This window comes from Phyllostomus hastatus, unplaced genomic scaffold (assembly GCF_019186645.2).
Source record: "Phyllostomus hastatus isolate PE091 unplaced genomic scaffold, TTU_PhHast_1.1 phas_contig_17, whole genome shotgun sequence".
Taxonomy (NCBI): domain Eukaryota; kingdom Metazoa; phylum Chordata; class Mammalia; order Chiroptera; family Phyllostomidae; genus Phyllostomus; species Phyllostomus hastatus.
In genome coordinates, this window is record NW_025333664.1 from 34,768,689 (window position 1) to 34,794,025 (window position 25,337).

General features: G+C 38.5%; 1 protein-coding gene and 1 pseudogene across 1 annotated transcript in view; both read left to right on the forward strand.

Annotated features, from left to right (window-relative positions):
- MACROD2 (mono-ADP ribosylhydrolase 2) overlaps nt 1-25,337 on the forward strand; it is a 2,133,612-nt gene that overhangs the window by 979,466 nt on the left and 1,128,809 nt on the right. The gene's annotated exons all lie outside the window — the stretch shown is intronic.
- Nucleotides 2,667-20,192, forward strand: LOC123814821 (annotated as a pseudogene).

Below are 25,337 nucleotides of genomic sequence, written 5' to 3' on the forward strand. Positions count from 1 at the left end.
AGATAATTTTGGGGTAAGTTTGGAGTCTTTTTCAGGTCTATTACAATCATATATGTAAATAACACTATCATTATCAGCGGCAACAAGGACAGGGCTGACATGGATAATTAAAATGTTAATGTTGGCTCTTTCAAACTGCATTCTTTGAATCTTAGCACAGAAGGAAAATACTAGAAAGTGTCTAAAATATTTTAGTTTCTATTGGTATAAGTGGTTCAATGTCTCAGACTTTTATTTTAATGTAGCAATCTATGTGTGAATTGCTCTTATAAGGAAAAAAACTATTTTTCCAGAAAATAGTCATTTAAAATGGACAATAGTGTGGTGATTGCAGGGGGAGTGGGAGGGGTGAGGGTAGATGAGAGTATAAGGGGGATAAATCGTACTGGAAAAGTACAATAAAATATTTTAATAAAAATGAGTAGTAAAATATTGCTATTTATGGAAAAATAACACAAGCCATTGCTATTTATGAAAGACACTTGTTTTCTCTGAAATTTGCATGATGGGGATGTAACTTTTTATTTTATGTAAGACATTTGTATATAATATTTATTTTGTGCTAGGAACTGTTTTAAGTGTTTTAGAGGTGGTGACCTAGTCAATCCTCATAACCTATGAGACAGGTATTATTTTTACTGTTATGTCTACAGAAAAGAGCTCAGGAACTCAGAGAGGTTAAAGGTATTTAAAGGTTGTATGCCTGCTAAATGGCCAGGAGTCCAATCCAGTCCAGCTGACCCCAGATACCCTGATTATGACCAATCTGTACTGCTTTTCTCTATAGAATTTCAAAGATTTATATGTAAAGAATATTACTGATAAGTTCAGGGGACTTTGCATTTTTGTAGCACTGGGACACTGGAGGGATTCAGTGTGATCCCTTCAATGACAGCAGTTCCTTGTGGTTATCAGTGGGTTCAAGAGGGTGGCTTGGCCAACAGGGTGAAGCAATGAAGTTAGGAAAAGCTCCCCAGGCAATTCTAATATTCCACTTCACATTCCAAAATGCAGCCACTGTGAAAACCCCTGAATTTTTGGATAAACTCTAAAATAACTATCTAGTGAAGTGCTACCTACCTTGTGTTGCAGCTGTCACAATGAGGGATCCCAGATGCTTATGTTTGTTTCAATTGGCTACATTAGGTTGAGTGGGAAATTGAAGACAAAAACACATGTACATTACTGGGCTGCACCTGAGATGGACTAAACCTCTGGAGGAAGCCTGAAAACTCAGTAAACTCAAAACCTGTGCAAGGCAGATGAGCCCAGAAATGTGCCCATCTAACCAGTAATTTGTCTGACCTTCTAGACCCTCCAGGATGTCAAAGTTACCTATAAAATGGATATAAATCTCTGATGGGACAGGATGTGTACAGAGAACTGTGAGACTAGTACCCGATTCTAGATAAATATTGAGGCAATATAAGACAGACACATTCTCATAACTCTATCTACTTTCAACTTGTCTTCCCATTAGATTAGGTGTCTACATCAATCACAGTCTCAACAAAAAACAAATGACATATTCATATTAGTAAAACTTAAAGGTTTAATAAAGGGACTCTTTAGAGGGAGAGAAGCATCAGAGGGCCTGTGACCTTCAGTTGAAGACAGGCCTCCAGGAGAGAGAGCTGGGGGATAAATACCCAGACTTTTCTCTCTTCCTGCAGTCTCCTGAGGGGACTTCCTATTGGCTCAACAGAAGCCCAGGAAGAAACAGGCCTTTGATACAGTCCCTGTAAGTCAGTCCCCAGGCTCAGTGCAGGCTGAAAAAGGAGGTCCCGCCGACTGGGTCAGACAGAAGGTATTTGGCAAAATCCCACCAATCCTATAATTCACACACGCAATCACACACACACACACACACACACACACACAATTTAGGGCAAGATTTTCTATTCTTTTGTAGAAAAGTCGAATTAGTAATCTATTAACTCAGCTTTTGTATCTTCCTGAGGTTTTAAGAATAAAAACTCCAGCAGCACATGTGTCCTGTTTTTTGGCACATTTTTCAAACCTGTCAAGGTCTTTTGAATCCTGGTTTTGTCATCCAACACAAGGGCCTTCTAACCCAGAAGCTGCATCTCAGAATCTCTTGCACAGGTTTTGAGTTTATTGAGTTTTCAGGCTTCCTCCAGAGGTTTAGTCCATCTCAGGTGCGGCCCAGTAATGTACATTGTGTTTTTGTCTTCAATTTCCCACTTGACCTAATGTAGCCAGTTGAAACAAACGTAAGCATCTGGGATCCCTTATTGTGACAGCTGCAACACAAGGCAGGTAGCACTTCACTAGATAGCTATTTTAGAGTTTATCCAAAAATTCAGGGGTTTTCACAGTGGCTACATTTTGGAATGTGAAGTGGAATATTAGAATTGCCTGGGGAGCTTTTCCTAACTTCATTGCTTCACCCTTGTTGGCCAAGCCACCCTCTTGAACCCACTGATAACCACAAGGAACTGCTGTCATTGAAGGGATCACACTGAATCCCTCCAGTGTCCCAGTGCTACAAAAGTGCAAAGTCCCAGGAAGTGGCGGTGTGAGGGCTGCTGCACTGCTAGCAGAGCCGCGGTCAGGACGGCAGCGCGTGCCCCAAGCTTTCCACCTCCCCCCACCCGCCAGCCCGAGGCAGCAGGAGCCCAGCCCATGGCCCCAGCAGCAGTGCCATGGCAGGGTGGAACGCCTCCATGGACAACCTCATGGCGGACAGGACCTGTCAGGACGCGGCCATCGGCCATCGTGGGCTATAAGGACTCGCCCCCCATCTGGGCCGTGGTCCCCAGGAAAACCTTCATCAACATCACGCCAGCTGAGGTTGCTGTCCTAGTTGGCAAAGACCGGTCAGTTTTTTCATGAATGGGCTGACACTTGGGGGCCAGAAATGTTCTGTGATCCGGGACTCACTGCTGCAGGATGGGGAATTTACCATGAATCTTCGTACCAAGAGCACCGGGGGAGCTCCCACCTTCAACATTACTGTCACCATGACTGCCAAGACGCTAGTCCTGCTGATGGGCAAAGAAGGTGTCCACGGTGGTATGATCAACAAGAAATGTTATGAAATGGCCTCCCACCTGCGACGTTCCCAGTACTGACCTCATCTTTGCCCCCAACCCCACTGCTTTTGCACCCCTCTCCTTCCCATACACACACATACACCATTTTTATTTTTTGGGCCATTACCCTACACCCCTTGTTGTTGCCAAAACCACATGGGCTGGGGGCCAGGGCTGGATGGACAGACACCTCCCCCTACCCATACCCCTCCTGTGTATGTTTAGAAAATTTTTGTTTTTTGGGGTTTTTTTTCTGAATAAAAAAAGATTCTACTAAATAAAAAAAAATAAAGTGCAAAGTCCCCTGAATTTATCAGTAATATTCTTTACATACAAATCTTTGACTTGTTTTGCATTAACTTTACTATGAATGTATCTCTATGTTGTGCTAAAAATATTATGGCAAACTTTGTAAAGATTTTGCTGAATTTCAATCATATACGCCTAATTCACCCACCCACCTGCCTACTTATTGATCTTTCCTGTCTTTCTTTCACCAATGGTAATTGTTCTAGGAACCAAGCATTGTTTTAGGTCTTAGGGATACCGTAGTGACATTTGAAGTTTCTGCCTTCCTGAGCTTGCATTCTAGTGGGGGGAGCAAACATCCAATTAATAAATAAATGCATTAGTAAAAAATATTTGAATAATGATATGTGCTATAAAAGAAATACACGGAAGAATGTGAAGAAGTGTAACAGATGGGGGAGTAGAGGCTATTTCAGAGAAGGCCTTGCAAGGGATAAGGTGAGTTGAAAACTGAAGGTCATGAAGGAGCTAGTCTTGCATAGATCTGAAGGAAGAGCATTCTAGGCAGTGTAAATGCCCTGAGACAGGAGATAAAGTTAAGTCTTTACATAACATTGTGGCTATGTTAGGGTGACTTGTCCTTACTGACTCTGTGTTGACCAGTGAAGCAATATCTTCAGTAAGTCTCATAAACCACCTCTTCTTTAAATACCTGCTGAAAATATTTCTGTCACCACAAGCTTTTGGCTAGCCCCTCTTTACTTGTGCCTATAATAGAATAAAATAAGATACTTAAAAACTGCTGGCAATCTCAAGCCTTAGCAGTAAATATTTGTACCTCTCTTCTCCAGGGACTGATCCAGGGAGCTAAAGCTTTTATACTTTTAAGAGCTTACTTCAAGGAAAGTGATAAGAAATCATAAACAAAAAATTACTAGGACCCTACCTATACAAGGGAAAGGCCCAGAAGCTTATGATTAATTGGTTTCCTGGTAGATCCATCTCTGCCTGGCACCTTTCTATAGTCAAGAGAGTGAGTCAGACACAGACAGAGCCCTGGGGAGGAGGCTCTGCAGGTCCCAGGACTGGGATACGCATGGCAGCTCACAAGCAGGGAGGAAGGCTGCTCTTCCTGGGAATAGCCATCAAACTGTTCCTGATCACAGGTGGTGAAGAGATGGGGAGGAAAATTTGTTCCTGTAGTCATTGAATCAGGGCTAAGTTAGAGGTAGGAGAAACAAAGAGTTAGATGTAGGCTACCACTACCACCTGTAGTTTATACGGAAGCTACTGAAGGATGCTTTAGGCAAGTAAATAAATACACGTAAAACAATGCAAAGTAGGAAGGACTAAATGATGTAAAAGAGGTAAAAAGAGAAAAGGGTAGGGAAGGTCTGCACCAGTGGGGGAGGTGGGAGACTTAGGGTGTGTTGGTGGGCTGGAGGAGGAAGACTAGGACATGGTGGGGTGGTGGTAGGGGTGTGGGTCTCAGACCTTACAAGGGCTGGTGGGGGGCAGGGTGAAGTAGTAAGTAAAAGTAGAAGAGATGGTAGGAGGCAGGTAGAGGATGAAGAGGCAGTGGTTGTAGTTTTTGAGGCAGAGCTGGGTTTCAGCTGGGCTTCTGAAGATTAATTCACCCTGCCCTATATGAAATGCTTCATTTCATTTCATAATTATTTCTGAATTGCAGAAAATTATTCTTCTAACTCAGACAATCACCTCTCACATTACCAAAACAACTTATCTTAATCACAATCAGGAATTCTGCTCTGACTCTGGTCCAGTTTGAGGTAGAGAAATGGTTTGGTTACAGTGTTGTGACATTTGGCTTCCAGGCAACAATAATGAACTTTTTAATTGGCATCAACCTCCTGGTTTTCTGGGGCCAGTCCAACCTTGTGCTCCTTTTTTCCCACTTTTGGAGGCTGCCAGATGATCAGTTATCACCTATCACTAAATATCTGATATCAATCATTTCTGTGCTTTTAAGATATGTTCATATATACATTAAATACCATATATGACTTACTGTGGCTTGTTTTAATTGTCCAGTTGTTTAGACTTATCTGTAGTTCCAAAACACAGAAGAGTTGTCACATTTTAGGGCATTAAGATGTTCGATGTTTGAGTGTACTCTGAGGGTTTGACCCTAACTGAAGCCCAAACCAAACAGAATTTGTGGTGGAGGAGATACTTCTTTTCCATCTTCCTCTCATGATAGTTACAGGTCAAATGGCTGCAGAGCCATTGTGTGGTCAGCGCTGAGGACAGTTTCAAATGTTAATGTTGAATGTCACACATGAGCTGGAAATCATGCTGTGCTCCTGAATGTAGTTTTTAAAAAGGCTTGCTGTATGCTGAGGTGTGACTTTTGACTAAATTAAGATTTATGCATAAGAGTCTAGATTTTTAGAAAGAATAGAAAACTAATTTTTTTTTGTTTCTGAATGTTCAAACTTATGGCTATATATTAGCACAGAGTACCTTATATCCCAGCCACCTATAGATGAAATAATTTACAATGAAAAGAAGACTGTTTCCTTGCCAGGGTACTATCCAGTGTGGGGGTTTCTAAATGCTAATCAATTCCAACCTCAACTACTTTACCTGCTGCCTCAAAAGCTGGCAGCTTGTATTCATCACCTGAATGGCAGCTGCTTCTAACCTCTTTTCCCTGAAAAGAAAGAAAGAAATTAAATAAACCTTTCGCATGCTAATCACTGACATTCTGAAGAGACAATTGAAAAAAAGCTCCAATGTGAGTGTAAAGCAGACTTGAATTAAAAGATTCTGTCTCCATCAACCAATTGTTGAATTTTGACTAGACATTTGTGAAGCACACGGTGAAAGTGTAGCAGATGATGATGAGGCAGTGTTCTCATGAGTGAGAATGTTGATAAGATGAATCATTAAAACAGACTTTATGTATATTAAATGTCTATATTTTTTGGCAGTTTGAACAATATACATTTTGAGGCAAACTGTGCATGCTTTGCAAAATGGATATGATTTTTTTTCTTATCCATTGCATTTTTATCCAAGTGTTCTACAAAGTGTTTTTCCTTTAGGGTTATATTTTAATTGTCTCATAATAATGGCTGATATCATATTGTTTATCAATTACAGAACTATATTTGTCAAAATGAGTCTTTTTCTTCCATTATAATTTCAATTTCTACCTTTTGCAATAATGAATATGGCTAAGAGAATTTGACTGACTTCCCCTAAATCAAGTAATTGTTATACAAGGACTATCTTCTCATATAATAAACATGCCCCCAGTGGTCTCTTGGACAGAATTACATAACCTTCATGAAGGAACAATATCTAAATATTAACAGTGGTTATGTTTCTTTATTTGTTTAAAGGTAGCTACCACTGAATCTTATCTTCTTACGGCTGCCTTTCTGTAAGGACCCAAGTATTGTTCAGTTTCAAGTTCTCCATCTTTCAGAATATATATATTGCATTGAGTTAAGTTGCTCAATAAAGCCTGTATTTGATGCCAGAAGGTATGTTTATTTTTCTTAATGTTTTAATGCATTGGCATTCAGTAATTTTACTATCAGAGAGTAAAATTTACCTCTATTGGTGCACAGTTCTATGAATTGACATATATATTCACGCACCCACTAACACAATCAGAATACAGAGCAGTCTTATCATCTATCTAAACACCCTTGTATACTATCCCTCATAGTCAGCATACATTCCCCTCGCCTCTAATTCCTGGCAACCACTGAGAAGGTATTTTCTTGGTATTAAAACAAATAGAAGATTAAGACAAAGATGGAAATGAAGTTGAAGAAATAGGAGGAAGGGAAGGAAGAGGAGGAATAAAAAGAAAGAAAAGTGAAGGAGGAAGACAAAGAGGAGGGTAAAGAAGGGAAAAAGAAATGAGGGAGGGGAAAGAAGAGAGGGGAGGAAGAGGGAAAAAGGACATTTAGGGTTATAACTTGGTATCACTCCCACCTCCCTGGGCTGCAATGCAGAGGAAAAACTGAGAGACAAACCCTAGGATGCTGACTGGGATTGCCAGTGAGAGCACCAGCTGTGAGGCAGAGGGAGAAACAAGATGTGTGGGCAGTTGTGGGCTTTGTGGCTTGACAACCCCTCACTTCACTGCTGAAGACTATGACCACTGGTGGGATCTTTCCATACTTTCCTGAACGGCTTCCTCATAAGTCTTGGAGAACCACTGTTCGGTGCTTTCTGGATGAGGTCACTAAGTTGACCCCTTCCCACTCTGGCTACAGTTTCTCAGAACTCCCACAGACTTTATTGACCTTTATCCACTCCAGCTTGACCATCATATTTTGTAAACCCTAATTCCTGTATTAAACTCATATTCCCAGAACATCTTAGACTGGCTTTGTTTTTACATGCCAAAATCCAGAATGCTCAACCATATTTTAAAGAGAAATTTTGTATTTGTAATCAATATTTAAAGTTGAGAGATTTCTTTTTTAAAGTCCTAACTGCCTTTTTCCTCTGACAAATCAGAAGGTCAGGAAATATTGGAGCAGCATTCTTGCCTGAAGACAATTGAATGGAGTTTAGAAGGAGCTGCACCCTTTAGAAAATATATGATTCTCCACTTTATACAGCTTGCCTCAGTCTTCACACAATCTCTATGGACTTGGCAGACTTTGTGTTTGTACCCCTTCCTCTTTAAATAATATCACCTTAGTCTAAGAAAAAGGAAGTGTTTGCAATCACAAAGCTGCTTTCTAGGAACTCCTGTGCATTTGAAGATATATAAAAGGAACCCAATGCCTTCCAGATACTTGGGGAAAAAAAATGAAGGGCATAAAAATAAGCACTTTGCTGTCATAACAAAGCCTGTGGAATGATCCTTTTGTAAAATCAGAAAACAAACTCAGCAGCTCACCATTTGGATATTTTTAAATTGTCCAAGTAGATTCTTCAGATTGATTTTTACAGCAGTTTCACTTGTTATAGATGCTCTGATTATTACTGATGTATTTTATCTGCATTTGATTAGGAATGCTACAAAATGTAAGCTTAGTAAATGTTTTGTAACAAATGTAAATTAATTGATCTACAAGTAAGAAAATTCTTGTTTAGAGTATTTTATTAATTGTTATCTTGTAATTTTATATATATATATAAATTACAAAGAGAGATTACAAAATCTCCCATACCTATGTTATGGGAGAAATTCCCAGAAACTTTGTCTTCACTGATGCAGTAAAGAATTATAGGCCAGCGAGCCTACTACCGTGCAGGTGAGGTTTACTAATGCTAAATTCTAGTAGGAAAGCAAAAGCAAGGGTGGCTAGAGCAGGAATGGCAAAAGTAGGTTGGCAAAAGGCTGGATGGCCAGCACTGGATAGTCAGAGGGCAGGTGGCCAAAAGGGGTGGCCAGGGGTCCCCTGACCAGGGGTCCCCTGTGTGGCAAGAGGGCCACAATGCCAAGGGAAGAGGCCGAGAGAGAGTCTTTTGTTCTGAGGACTTACATAGTTGGTGGGGTGAGGTTGAAAAAAATTACATTTTGATTGGTGGGTAAAGGCAGTACCAGCTTTCCAGGGGGAGATGTGACCACCTAAATGTAGGTATGTGTGGGGGTCTGTTAGCCTGAATCTTTATCTTGCTCCAGACTCTATTTGTTCATTTTGCATACACGATGGGAGGCGGGCAGTTAACCAAAATTGTTTTATGGGTTTTTCCTTTGGGCACTGTGGCCCCCCTCTCCTTCCCCCTCCCAAGCCTTGAGATAAATATGCAGCCTCAAGGTTTTCTTTTTCCTGGCTCGTGAAGATGGTACACACAGACAGACTTTCAAGGGCTCCCCTGTCCTGCACTATCATAGTTTACTTGTTTGGAATGCCTGGCAGCCTTATCAGACCAGGTTCAGGACTACTGACTGGGTCAACATGTAAGCTCTTGCTTTTAGCCTGTATTAAGGTCTTTGTTAGACTGTAATGGTGAGGGCCCTGCTTTATTTCCCCTCTGGCTGCTCATTCCACTGTAATACCTAAATGTATATGCTTTAATAAAAGGATATAGTTCAGAAAAATTTGAGCTTAAATATGGTTCATATACATTGTCCACAATAGTCTGTTTAATACAAATGTCATTGTTAGGTTAATTAATTCTATATCACAATAAACTCATAATTACAGTTGCCTAAAAGACATACATATATGAAACCCTATTTTTTGATCTGCTTGACATGACATAAATATGGTAGTATATAATTTTTGAAGCAGAATTTTTACTTTATGTTGTAGTGTTTTATGTGCTAATATATATATATACGTATATATATATATATATATAATAAGACACTGATCTTTGTAAAATCAACATGTTTTGTTTTGTTTTTCCTTCAGGTGAAAATAGACCTCAATTTATCAGTGCAGAGAAAAGAATGTAGAGGTTCACAGTGGTAGATGACAGCACATTTCATAAAATAACTCATAGAAACTCCTTTTTGTTGTTGTTTTTTGTTTTTTTAAATTCATTTTAATTCAGTCTGATCTCTTTTGGAGGGGGGGAATAGATCCAAATTTATATTCTGTCCTGATTACTGATAAAAGTAGAGATAATGTTTACTTTTGTGTGTGTGTGTATTTTTTAATTTAATTTTAAATTTTTTTGGTGCAGACAAAGAAGACATTTATTTGGGAAACTCAAACACTGTGCAAGTTTGATTCTTTCCATATGGCCATGTATCTGGCCTCCAGATCCTTGGCGCAACCCACTCTTTGTCTCCTAAATATTTCTTTGTGTTTTTGTATGAGTAGAGCACATTTTTAAAGTAGGTGGGAGTTCCCTGTTAGGGCAGCTCCAGATTCACTGAGCAAGCTAGGAGATAGTCTCTGTAGTCTTACAGAAGAGGTTCATATAATTCAACAAATACACCTCTTTTAGAAATGCATTTCAGCCCTGGCCTGGTAGGTTAGTTGGGTAGAGCATTGCTCTGATTCTCCAAGATTGCAGGTTCCATCCCTGGTCAGGGCATATTCAAGAATCAACCAACAGATGCATAAGTAGAACAACAAATTGATCTCTCTCTCTCTCTCTGTCTCTCTCTCTTTTCTTCTCTCACCCTCTCTAAAAATCAATAAAAATACATTTCACTCTAGAATTTGCATTTCTAATAAATTCCCAGGTAATGTTGATAATGCTGGCCCTACAACTATACCCTGAGAACCACTGAAGCAGGCATTCATATTCTAGACTACAATATTCTTCTTAGGTAGTTTTTTCATGGAACAGAGTAAAGGATTGAAGAAGGATTACACCTTTCAACCTTTGAGCAATGTTTCTAAAACAGTAACTCCATGGCTCAGTGCTGACCCAGTGTCAGGTGCAACAAAATAAGAATTTTTGTATTTACTTACATCTCTCAAATATTTACGGAAGCCCATATATATAGCATTCAACATCTCATTAACACTTTCTATCTTATTTTTGACATCCTCAAATTTCAAGGAGCAGTGTGATCACCTACCCGAGAGCAGCTCTCACTCTTCCAGGCCATCACAGGACTGTCATCAGGCCATCTCAATCTAACTTTCCTCTGGCACAGAGCAAATGTCACACCCCTGTGCCTCTACCACTGCTGATTGCTGTTCCTTTGGGCAGTGTTGATTTTATTTTGCTTTGACTATGTTTCAGGAGGGAATCTTTTTGCTTGGATTTTGTCAGAGAATGGTTTGTGGTATGCTAAGCATGCAATGCACAAATACTTGAGCACAGTCAGGAATGGCCGTTAACCAAATATGTCCATTCCCTCACACTTGAAACTCTTGCCTATGTTTCGGTGGCACATTATTTCAATCAACTTCTCAACTGGCTTTGTCCCTCCTCAAATGCCATTTGCTTATTTTGGCTTCAAACATGGGTGGCACTTGTCACTCATTATTGTGACAGGCTTTTGCTAAGTACTTTACATACATCTCCTTTCATCTTTCCTATGAGTCTATAGCCTGGGAAGTTGGGTGACAAAAATACTCAGATGATAACAATGATAACTGTTCCCAGAAACTCTAATGGAAACCTAGACCCATCCTCTGATCTCTTGCTGGTGCCCCCTATCTGCTCAATCCATGGTGCTGCAACTTGTAGAATCACTCTCCCCCAGGGAAACAGAGCAGAGCAGAGGATTGCATCCACTGGGGTGACAGACAAAGGACAAAAATAACTAGTACCTAGGGGAAATTTTGAGAAACTGAGGCTTGGTGATATTAAGTACCTTGCCCAAGGTAGGAATTTCCTAAGTAACAGAATTGGGATTTGAACCCAGGACAATTTGATTCAAACTGTAGTCATCTCAATGGAGTATGCCTTTCTTTTAGGATCCTGCAAAACAGATTGACATTACTGCAAAAACAAATTATGTATATAATCAGTATTACTTTTTTATGTATATGAGGAAATGGAATCATCCAGATGGGAAGATGTTCTCTACCCCACCCTGAGGTACTCTAAAATGGAAGGGTCAATAGTCAGTTATAAAAAATATGCACACTTTCTACTCTGATAGCAACTTGGCAATGAGTACAACTATCAGAATTATGCTATAGAGTTTTACCCACATGTTTCACCAAGGCCAAAGTGTTCACTTTATTTATAGATTATTTTTTTCCTCTGTAAAATCAAAACTCAAGTGTGGGACTAAAAAGGGAGTTGACTTTTCAAAAGTAATCTTTCTATACCTAAGTTTAAAATTTTAACTCTAATTAAAGTTCAACGTAGAAATGATATACTATCTCTTAGTAGAAGAAATTCTTTAAAATAAGGGCACTACTTTAACTATTGCAGAGCACCCACTTTCTGAAGAATTTCTTCTCGCCTTCAAAGGCAGAGTTTTATTATTGGGTTTTCTATAAATGTTCAAATGTGACTTACAGATCAAAAACCACAGGTTAAGAAGATTTGATGGATTTTCAGAAATAGTTTATAAATTGATTGTAGGTCACTGCTTGTTTCAAATGAAGCATCAGAGTCATGGTGAATAAAAAATAATACTGATGGTTGGACAGTTGGGTGAGCTGATTGCCTGATGAACTAGCCTTCTTTTAAAAAATATCCTCTTATCCATGGTACAAACATGACTGGCTTATTAATTTATTGCATATTACAAAATATTTTATTAAAAAATCATAAGCATGTAATTCTGTAACATAACAATATCACACTCAAGGATACTATATGACATTTTAGGTGAAACGTTCAAATTAAAACTATAAATTATTACACCCATATTATTATCCTACCAATGACACTCAAGCAGGTATTACTTCTCCCAGACTCTGTGTGTGTGTGTGTGTGTGTGTGTGTGTGTGTGTGTGTGGTACTATGTGAAAAGCATGATACTTCAAATATGCTTAAATGTTAATTTTACCCTTTGGTAATGAGACTGCTATATGGGAATGATTATGGAGTGTACCTATCATGTACCCAACATTCAACATACATTATCTCTGAGCTTCTCAATAATCCTATTATATTTTTATTGTTTTTCCACTATACACTTGTGTAACTGAAGCTTAGTAGAATCAAGCAACTTGGTAAAGGTCACAGAGTTACTACAAGGCAGAGTTGTGATTTTAACTCAATTGCATATAAGGACAAATACGGTATTTTTTTAGCATGTTTGCATTTATTGTTCCTTCTTGAGCATCTCTGAGGGAGTGTCACCTCTGTGCAACTCTTGGCAGTAAGAGACATATTTGTTCCTGGTGTTTTGACTTCTGAAAAATCTAACTCTTGAAAATTTGGGGTCAGGCTAAGGTAAGAGCAGGGGTTTTGTTAGGGTACAGTGCACTTGGGACTTGGCCCACAGCAAGGTTAGGTTCTGTCATTCTGGGCCACTAGAATGTCCCACCATGGGCTTCCCAGACTTGCAGAGTCTACAGACCTTGGATGCTCATTAGGGACCAACTTACACTCCTCCACTCCAGAGTAGATGATCTACCACCTATCTCTTCTATGATGCCACGTGGCAAACAGCCTTACCTGGGTCTAAGAGAATGATTGGGTCAGGATCCAAGGATTCAGAAAAAACTATTGAATCCAAGGATTCATGAGACTTGGTGGGGCTTAAACACTAGGATTTTAGAATCTTTTATAATAATCAGCATACCCCCTCCCAGTCCAAAGATCTGGTTCCATCAATAAACCAGCAAGCCCAGAAATATCTAGCAACATAAGCAGTACCACAGTAGGTATGACTTGGCACATGTGGTTTTGGTAGGCTCATTGTTTTAGGTGGGGATGCTTGCTCAGTGCACAGGAATTTCTGGGGAATGTGACCGAAGTTCCAAGCTTGCACCCTGGACTGCCTCTGGACCTCAGGGTCTTCACTGAAGTGAGTGTCTGAAATTGTGGGAGAGCTGACTCCTGACAACCCCAGAGATATTTTCTGTGCCCCAGGGCTGTCACAGAGCCTGTTTTAGGAAGAATGCCTTAGTACAATACTAGAGACTAGAAGAACTTGCTGTTTCAGGCTACTGTCCTCAAACTTGGAAGTTATTGAAAAGCTAAGGATGACTTATCAGTTTCCTGGGTCTGGTATTTTATGCCAAGCCACCAGGGAACTGCTTAAATTAAGTGTATCTCCCTCCAGCATCAAGTTTGTATGTGGAGAATCAATGTATCCCATTGACTACCAACATGCATCAGTTTTTCTCTGTGTGTCAGTGGTAATCAGTTAAGTCATGAGTCATGAAGATGTGGAGTGGTGGAGGGTCAGAGCCTTGACTTCCTGCAGTGGTCCGTGGTGCTCATGATAGGCCAGCTCTGAACTCATGGTTGTTGTCTAGGAGGTCTGGGGCAGGTATCAGATCGCCATATATAAAAGATAGTGAAATTCAGGAGCAAAAAATCCAGTCCTTATAGGACAGGGATCCCTAGAGGCTAACTCACTGATCAGGAACCTCTTGTGGGTAAACCAAGTCCATAGCAAGATTTATGCTTTGCTCAATGATGGTGACTAGGTTTCATCTCAAGTACCTTCTGTAATCAATTAGTAATGGCTGCTTGGAGCACTGTGTTGAAAAGGATTCTGAGGCTGTGTATCAGCTCAGTTAGAAAGGATATCATACTTGATTAATAATGTCTGTCATGAGAATGAGGTAGGAGTGGCAGCACATCTCCACATATTTCTCATTTCTGATTAAGCTTTGGAGCTATAGCTATAGAACTCTGAGCACTGCACTGGCCTCAGAGATGGGGCAAAACAAACACAACCAATGTGAGTAAAGCAAGCCAAGCAACCCACTTCTCCATTACAGCTATTTCAAACCATTTCTATATTTTCCAAGTTCATAAAATCATGACAATCCCCTGTGCTCAAAGGATAACCTCTTTGGCTTTCCAGAGAGGAAAGAAGATATTTGACATGAGTTCCCCTGCTTCCTCCCTCCATCGCTCAGTGTCTGTTATCTTCCTGCATCTTTTCTCTTGTGTTTTTTTCCATGACAGAGGACAAAGCATCCTCTCTCCCCTTTAGAGCTGGCTTCTCATTCTTTTTCTCTAGGCTGATTACTCATAACTTAAAAGAAAATAGCTAAAATGGAAAAATAAGGTTTGACTGGAAAGGCATTTCCAATCCCAAAGGTCTTTCCCACACCACACTGCCCTCCCCAGTATCTGTAACTTACAAGTGTGCATGATTTTCACACGTTACTATTTTTCTTTGTTTCAAATTAATTTTGCTCTGTCATCAAGCTATCAGATTGCAGTCCCAATTCTCACTAATTGTGCATAGAATTTGCATGATTTTGTAAAATACAGACAAAAGAAAATAGATATTCATGTTAATCCCCACCACTTGCTGAGCATGTCTCACATTGGTTTAATTTTGTTTGATTACATAAGTTGAGGTTCATGGTCAAGTATAAAGAAATTGAGTATTATGTTGCAATCTGAAATTTAAAGGAAATGTAATTTATATCTGTTATTAAGATTGTGTATTTGAAGTGCTAAGATCTATACTCAGAAAGAGGTCTTGCATATTATATTTCCAGTTTATTTGAAGTTGAGATTTTGGACTGTGGTTATGTTTTCTGAAATCTCTCTTCCCATGTTGACCTTAGCAGAAAACTAGTTATTAATATTTAAGTAGCTAATCCCAGTACTGTCTTCCTTCAAAAGCAACCCACATGTCTCATTAGCAACTCACAACCTTCATATCGATTAAAAAGTTTTCTTGCCTACTTGTACAATCTTTAAAAGATGAATTTTATAAGTATCGGGTAGATCTTTCTATACCTTATATCATTAGTGAAAACAAAGTTTTATGTCATATATATAAATTTTTATACTGTGAGTTATTAATAGTTTTTTTCTTTATTTTTATCATCAGTCTTCACAAAGAAGGAAGTGTGAGTTTCAGTATCTTAACTCCACCTTTTAAAGGAATGTGACTTTCTACTAAAAAAAAAAAATCAAAAGTATACTTGTGTACATTTGTTTGAGACCCAGGGAAAAGGCAGTACTTCTGTCTGTTGGTTTCTTTAAAGATTCAGAGAAAGATGGATAGCAAGAAAGTACAGCCAAAAATTACTTCTTTTTTTCATAAAAAGAGAAAAGAATTAAAAATGCCCATTGCAAGATAAAAGCACACTATGGGGTGGTTTGTGACAAAATTTTAATAAAAAGCATGCTTCCTTATTGAAATCTAAAAAATAATAGACCAGAAAAAGAGGACTAGCACACTTTACTTTTCAATGAGATGATGAAATGCAGATACAGTGGACCTCCAAGTCAAGAATTTATTGGGTTCACTGGCCATTTTTAGGACAGCTTTGACCTTTCCATAAAGTATGAAGGGTCCCTATCTCCCATAAAGTTGTGCCCTTAAAGATGGAGTTGTATTCATTCTTTAATAATGCTATAAAAGAGAAAGGGAAAGTGCTCTGACCCATCAGAGCTGCAGTTGTGGTGTCTGTCACGCAGGATTCTTTCAAGAAAATAGCTTTAAAGGCTAGAACTCAGGGAGCTCTGAGGCCAGCATCCTTTGATTTCTAAAGGAACAATTGTTACTTCTGGTTTTCCAAACTGCAAATCAAAGGACTAGAAAGGTATTTGATGTTAACTTGCTGAAATCTGTTACCAGTCAATCTATAAACAGAATTAATTGCCTACTATGTATCTAGCACTAGGAACAGCCTTTAGTCTCAGTGTTTATGAGAAGAATGAATATTCATTTAAAATGATAATATATTTTTTTTAAAATTTGCTGATTAACACATTTGGTTTCCAACTTTCAATGGGAAGATGTACAAATGCTTAAATTCTTAAGAGTTCTAATGCAGTAATTGCATGTGTGTGTGGTGTTACATGACACAACTTAAGTATCAATTGGTGTTAAGACAAGCTTATAATGACGATATTGATGTGTAAAAACAAGCTTTCCAAAATCAAATCAGTACCTTGGGCAGTTTATAAATGATTCTTCGTAATCCCTTTGGCCTGAATTTGCAGAGTGGTAGCTCTTTTTTGGTCTAAATGCTGACCCTGGCCACGTATACATAGCATATGGAACTTGAAGAGACAAACTGCATTCAAAAGCTACATTTGCTGAATCTTCCCGTAGGTCACTGGAGAAACTAACTATGATAAAATTGGGGGAAAAATAAAGGTGGGATCTGTAGCCAGATGAGTGAGTTTGCACATTAAAAAAGCATTGCTGTGCCTTGGTTTTCTAATCTATAAAATGGAGCTTAAGTTATATAGTAGTTACAGTTACCATCAGTTTTATTCCTTTCATCCTATCATGTTCAATATCCCAGGATCTACAATATTCCATAACCTCCAAACAGATGAATTTTATTATGTATTTTGATGTGAATGCCCTTAGTGTATTTATGGTATATTGAAGGCGAGAAGTATGCTTTCTTTTTCTAGGCTTGTGTGACCCAAGAGTCCATTTCTGAAGCATGTGAACACCCGCTTCCTGCCTGTTGGTGTTCCCTCTCCCCCCGACTACTGTCCTGAACTGTGACCATTTGAAGTTTGTTACTTTTTGTCTTGAAGATTTTCTAACTCTGAGACTCCCAGTTACAATACAGCATGGTTTCCCTTAAAGTTTATCAACGCCTGAGCATGGGGCTGGAGTGCACCCCAAGACCTGCCAGAAGTCTCTCAGGTTGTTGAAGGACAGAGGAGCAGACACAGAAGTGGCCTGGGATCAGTGAGAGAAGGGACCCGGAGAGAAGAAGGGATTGTGTCTTTGTGAAACAATCTCTTATTTCACAGATTTACCTAGAAATCTCATGATATGGTTAATAGCAGAACATTTTTAAATCTGTTTTTCTAAAAAGAAAAATTATGATTCAAATTAAATATGGCTTTCAGTTGCTTTTTGGTTATCCATGTAAAGTTTTTATTGATTAAATCTCTTATTGCTTTTATCTAGTACTGAAACTGACAATGTGGGCTGGCTTTTACTTGTACAAATTAGTGCATGACTTAAGGATGAAGGGAAAAAAGGCTTGCTCACTTGTCCTGTAACCCAGTGCTTACCTTGAGGTTTATTTAATGTGGCAGGTGGTGACAAACTACTGCTTATGACATCTCTTGCAGTATAATCTCACAACCCAATGACAAATGCTTCTGACACACGAAAACCTGATAATATTCTAAAACAAACAAAAAAATGAGTATAATTCAGATATGAGATAATAAAAATGGCTTCTCTAAACATGTCAAATAAATTAGACCTCTAAGGAAGGACCATATTACAAATGGCAAAGATAAAATGGAATAGAATTTTTTTCCTCTAGGATTGTGTTGTTTTTAGTTGTCAGAGTAAATTAATACTCTGGGAAACAGTCCTACTACTATGCTATACTGTGCTGTTGTTTTTAAGTAGTTTGAACTGTTAGTGCTAATTAAAAAGCTGTCTGGGAAAGTTAATTGAGGGTGACACTAGTTAGTTGTGACTGAGGACATAACCAGGTTAATTGTAGATTATGGGCCAGATAAAAGGCTAGGCTTTTCTACCTTTCAAGTTTTAGTTAAGTTCATGAGTTAGTTGGTTTTAAATTATAAAACTTTAGTTTAAGAGAATTGTTAGAAGGCAAGGGTAACTTCACACTTAATTTGGGGATAGCTAGAAGTGTTTGCTGTTGGGCAGTTGGCATGCTCCGACCTTAAGGAGTAGGAAGTCAGTGAGATCGGGTGAGAGCCAGCCCGTGCTACGTTCACATGACAGAGTGTCTCAGACTTCAGCCAGCCTTGTGCTGCCTTCATGGTTTCTGTTGTCTGTACTACCATTTACTTAACATTTTTTTCTAAGCTAATTTAAATTTTTCTTTGTTTATACCTATTTTTGACATAGCAATAATATCCATGAATTTTTAGGTTTGATGTTATTATATTTTTATATTATGCATAAAAATAATCATTGCAATTTTTAAAAAACTCATTTTCTTAAAATTTTAAAAATATTTACCACATACCACTTGTAAATGCCCCATATTTTGGGATATACTTATATGATCTATACATATACCATTAATTTTCATAACTGCATAGTTTTGTTGTTTTTTTTATAGATTCAGAATCATTGATTTCCTCCCCCTTGTTGAACTTGGAAATGCATTTGTGTATATGAAACATTGAAAAGGATATGAAAATACATGATTCATAAAATTGCTTCTTGGTCTGCTCTGGAATTACAATAGCAAATACTAATTACAGCAGGTAGATTTGAGGACATTGTATGGCAGAGGCTTCCTGTGGCAAAGCAAAGATAGGCAGAGCTGGGAACAGAAGGAACTTGCCAGCCCAGGCTCATTCCAGGCAGTCATAGATAACGAAATAGCAACTTGGATCAGTTGGCAGTGGCTGCTGGCTACTGTGAACTCTGGGGCTGAGTCTGTGCCCTGCAGGGAGGAGTGCAGGCTCTGATAGTGATATCTGCCCCAGGCTGGAGAGAGACAGGGGTATCAAGAATGCCAAGGATTTTCCATTCCTCTACTGGGGGCAGCACCATGGTGCTGCACTCCTCCAGCTAGGGTTTTACATTACCATATTTTTTTTTCGGACCATAAGACGCACCTAGGTTTTAGAGGCGGAAAACAGGAAAAAAAATTGAAGTAAATAATGTGGTGAAATATTTAATAACATAATAACATAATATTTCACCAATGTAAATGTAAACAGAACTTAACAGCAGCATTAACAACCATTATTCCTCCCAAATTGGGGGGGGGGGCGTCTTATAGTCCAAAAATATTGTTTTCCTTTTGTCAGGTTTTCATTTTGACTATTGGAGTTGTCACCTACTTGACATCTCCATCTTTTTCTATTTTTTGTTTGTGTGTGGTTTCATTGAATTATGTACCTAGTTATCAATCATAATAATAGTTTTAATTGATTCTTCTTTCACTTTTCTCAAGTTATACCTTGCCATTCTGCTATTTACTCTTGTCTTCCACTCATTTCCAAGGCCTACACAGCCTTTGAACTGATATCTACATGGTGGCTTTGGGAGTAGACTTCTTTAGGCTCTCTGTTACTGAATCTGAAATTAGACTCAGACACTTACTTTCACATGCTGCTAATAGATGTATGTCATTTTTTTTTTTGTATTTCGAAATTCCCAGCAGGCCAAGACTGCCAAAGATGTAAAGGATTTGTGTGATTTAAATGTACATTCTTTTTTGTAAATATGATGTCAGAAATATAATGAGATGATTTATAAATAACAATAATATCTTTTAAGAGTGGGAGGTTCTTGGCATTGGCTCAGGATAGCTTCCAGAGAGGTCCAGATTTCCAGACACATAAATAAGGAAGAGATATGGGAGGGTTTGTTTTTTCCTTCTTTCTCTGCAAATTCCTATCTCCTGTCCCCTTCCAAAGGTGGATGAGAAAACACACACACACACACACACACTCACAAAAAAAAAAGAAAAAAAAAGAAATTGAACTGGCAGATTCTATTCTAATCTAATGGGAAACCAAGATTTTTATTTTAGAAACAAGTCCTGGAACTCCCATCCAGGCTTGAGTCCTTATACAAGGACCACAGTTGTGCTCTTTGGCACTGCATCCTCTGTTACAGCTTCTGGAAAACCTAATTCTTCTCTTGCATGTTCCTATGTCCAGACCCTAGCCCTCAAGTATCCCAAACCAGCATGCAGACAGCCCCAATAAAAAATCAACTTTGGCTAGTTGACCACTTCTAAATTTCCCATGCTCATTCTAAGCAGCGGTGATTCTCAAATTTGAATAAGCATCAGTGTCATCTCTAGGGTTTGTTAAAATACAGATTTCCGGGCCCCACCCTCAGATTTCAGATTGTGCATGCCTGGGCTAGGACCTGAGAATTTGCATTTCTAACAAGTTCCCAGGTTGTTGGTGCCGCTAGTCTGGGGACTACACCTACAAACCATTGTGCAATAGTTTTCCTCTTCCTTATTTTAAGCCTCACATAACTGAAGATGAATTTATGAAGGTGTTGGTCTAGTTTTTCCCCATTTGATCTTTGTTTATACAAATAGTTGCAACACGCACATACAAAGCTCCACAGGTGGAAAGTACAGGAGAGCTGCCAGCTGTGATTCTTCTTGTGCTCCTTAATTGTTTCCAGCATTCCTGCCAGCTCCTCCTTCCTGTCTCAACCCTCCCTCCCACCACCTTCATTCTTTCACCTTCCTCCCCCCCCACAATACACTCAAATCAACAAATAAAGGTCTAGCATGCACACAGCCTAGAATAAAAGAGGATTAAATGTCTCGAATTGAGGTGCCATGGAGATATATAATTCCAGGGGCCTCATTCACAAAAGAAATTCACAAGCAGGATGGAAACTCTACCTCCTTGTCTGGCCTCCAAAAGGCCACAACTCTGAGAAAATGTATGTGTAATCACTAATTTACCACAAGTGGTAGCCTTAGGCTAGACCAGTCTAGCCACCTCCTAAAACCCACCTTCAGTGAAGACTCACTCACAAATCCATGTCTCATTTGGTTACTCACAGGAAGTTTTTCAGGTTCCACTTCGGGAGTGCCTCCAGTCAGAATTTTCTTAAAGAAAGGGAATTTCAGAAGGGAGCAAAAGACTAGGAGTCAACCCATACTTTGCTCACAATTCCTGAGTCAGTTTAAATAGGCCACCCCTATTTACATGTCAATAGGTCATATCCCTCCACAGCCCCAAGTTTTCTCCACCTTCACACCCTTGACTGGGAAACTCCTTTCTACTCAGCTAGTCATTACCTTTCATTATTCGGCACATGTTGAAATAGCAGTCATAGAACCTACCATTCTCGTGAATGTTTTATTAACCATAGAGAGAAAGTGGCAAATTTTTTCCCAACGGAAGGTTCCCTCCCACACCATCCTGCTCACAGCCTTTCCAGGGGGAGGTTTGTGCTCTATGTCTTGCTTTTATGTTTAATGACTTAGTGTTTTGGGCTAAATTCTCTTTCCTGATCAGCTTAGATAATATGTCTGTGTGTAAGAATATGACAAAGAGGTATTTTAATTTTTAAAAAATTATTTAATATGGAGGATCAATATGCTGCAATCCATCTGCTGTATTGAAACCAGAAAAGCCAGTGTTCACACTACCTGCCACTCCCAGAACCAATAAGCAGAGACAGGGACTGAGTCTTTATGGGCTCTTTATTCAAATGGCCGGCGACCTGAGAAGATGGTGGGTTCTGTAACTGAACCGACCATCTTCTTATATTCCATTTTAAACTGACTCTTTTTATAAGGAGAAGAAAAGTGTAGGTAAGGGGTTTGGAATTCAAGGAAAAAGTTAATCAGATAAAAGCTGCAGCATTCTTTCATCTGTGTCCTGGGCGGTGGATGTCTCACCCTGGAGTACAATGGCTCAGGTACCATCTTGATTGCTTGCATTCTCCTGAGGCACAAAGGTGGAACCGTTTATATGGTCTCCTGGAGTCAAGGTGGGTCATACCTTCAGTTCCTGGAACAATAAATAGCTTTCTACATGCACTGATTACTAAGCTTATTAGCTATTATCTAAACTAAAATTTTCTAACTCTTGAATCCTCCAGCAATATTGTGTGCCTTTTTTTTTACAAAAACTGTTAAGATTCCACATAGAATCGAGAAACACAACTTAAAGGTGGGTTTTCTGTCCCTTTAGGGAAGCCATCTTCTGTGACATCACTCACAGAGTATTTTAGTGACTTCTTTTCATGGGTTAATACAGATTGCCTGAAGACTAGAAACTAGAGCTTTGGTAAGCGTGAATAGCTAATAAAATATATGTATATCTCCACTTACTTATCTGCCTGCTCCACCCCTTTTCTGAGATGGTGGTTTGGAGCAGTGCTAGTCTTACTAAAAACTGCTGACTTTCATTTCACACTCATAATGGCTGGCATTGCTATGCGCTAAGGATAAATTAAGCGCTCAGTGAATACAGAGTACATGTGACTTTGTAACTGCAAAATCAGCTCAAAATGGTCCTAATAAGATACTGAGTTGCTTTTCAGACACAACGGACCAAAACCACAAGCCATGCAGTTGAAGCATATACAGGGGAGAAAACTTCGACCTTTAGTTGCATGAGATTCAAAGATTTGCCCCACCTGCACAAAGCCAAAGGATGGACACATAACTGGCACTTGAAACCCAGAACCATTTCTGAAGTAGAGTCCCTTGTCCAGAATGATCTGGCACTGAAGCTCCTTACTATAAATGGCCAAATTCCAAGGCCCTTCAATTAAAACTTGCTTCCTGTCTCCTGCCAGCTGACTCAGCATTATATAAATTGCTTTTTCTTTTCTCAAAAACCAGTCTCATATTTCTGGCTTCTCTGTGCATAAGATAGCAGACCTTTATTCAGGAATATTTTTCACCAGGATGTAGCTTATTCTATGCTCATTATATAGAGAGAACTCTCTGCTTGTGATGATACATGTGTAGATTTGTATGCAACATTTAAAAAATATAATTGCTTCAAATGACTTTATTTAATGTCAGAGTTTCTTACATAGTCTACTTATTATTAGCATACATTCTGAGAATATTTGCAGTGTAATGTCCATTAAGACCTACTTAGTCCAAAAATCTCATCTTGCAGATTGAAGAAAGTGAGAGCCAGGTGATTATTTTGAGGAATTATAGGATGTGCCTTGTAATTTTGATCAAAATCAAAGCTGGAACTCAGGGATTATATAGCCAGTAAAGGACAATTTCTATCACACCATGTTCTTCAAATAATGAACAAATAATATGGGAATATGTGGAGACAATTGTGTGATTTTACAAATTCTAAATTACTATTTTTAAATTATTCTAAAATACACATTTTTTTCAGATTTTTGATGTTTTATTTTGAATTTTTTGAATTACAGAAAATTTGCAAAATAATTCCAAATTTATGTGCATATTTTTCTTATCTACTTTCTATAATGTTAATTCTTAGAAAAATATAAGATAATTATCATGAATGAGAAATGAACATTGATATATTATTAACTAAACTTCAGACCTTATTTGAATTTTGCCAATTTTTCTGTTAACTTTTTCTTTTCTATTCCAGGATCTCATCCAAAATCTTAAATTGCATTTAGTTATTTCTTATTAATCTCCTCCAGCAGGCAACCACTTGTCTGTCTTTTATGACCTTGACACTTCTAAAGAATACTGGTCAGCTGTTTTGTACAGTGTCTCTCAATTTGGCTTTGTCTGATGCTTTCTTATGGTTGGAGTAAGGTCTGAAATGAATGCACACTTTGTAACTGATGTCATGCCATAATATAATGAACAGCATTTTTTTTCTTTCTTTCTTAGTGGTACATAAAATAATGATGTATCTTATGACCCATGATGCTTTAGAATCAGTGAAATACAATTTGTCTGTGTGTGTGGTGTCAATATCATCATCTATGTATTAAAAGACTCTTCCTTTTGTTTTAGTTCAGATGTTTGCTTTTAGAGTCATATTCCTTTGAGATATGAGTTCAATAATTTTTTAAGTAAAATCCTAATAAAGGATGGAAGAAAATAAATACTATAAATACTATAGGTGGAGAATTTTTTCAAGTAATTAAGAAAGTATCATGATTAAAATCATATGCAGGAAAAGGTAGGGGACCACAGAATCAAATTCTAAACAACTTTTTTTCCCATATGACAAATAGAAATAATTATTTAGAGTCTTTCTTCATAGGACATTATGAGATTTCAAAGAAGTGCAGAAATACTTTTTGAGTAACTGAAGCTCCATTCTGTAAGAGGAAATAAGTTATAACAGATGCATGGAATACCAGGCAAACAAAAATCTATAAAAGGATGCCCCTCTTTCTCCTAATTCCTTCCCTTCCCCTTCCTTCCTTCCTTCCTTCCTTCCTTCCTCCTTCCTTCCTTCCTCCTTCCTTCTTTCCTTCCTTCCTTCCTTCCTTCCTTCCTTCCTTCCTTCCTTCCTTCCTTCCTTCCATCTTGTCTTCCTCTTACCCTTCCTTTCTTTTTTTTCTTTTTACTTCCACATCTTCTTTCTCCATATCTTCTGCTTCTGTTCTCCTTTCAACCTCATCACCAGTGCTTTCCCCCCTACTTATTTACTTTTTATCTCTCTCCACATCATTACATACTAAGGGAATATTCCATAATATAATAGCTAAGTAAAGTCTGGGATAGAAAACTCTAAGGAAACTCAAGAATTTTCATTACACAAATCATTCAACATCTTATGTGGTTGGAGAATATGCTGTGGAGAAGCACATTAGAAGATGATAGCATGTTGGTTCAATATATCTTTTCCATCTTTAACAGGATGGTATAGGACTCAGATCACCATGTTTTAGCTGGTGTTAATCTTGAACAAGGATGGAAAACCAGTACTACATGTAGTTTTACATTAACTGAGATACAAGCTCAGAACACAGTACAGTAGGCACTCAGTCTTTTAGTAAATGAGGTTGGGTGGGCAGGTAAAGATTATTGAGTAGTACTACATCAGCATTCATGTTTGAATTTGAAGATAAGTATCAATTTAGAAAGCCTGAGTGCATGCATGGGCTGAGAGTTTCTGCAGTCTTTTCTGCAGCTATCAGAAGTGCTT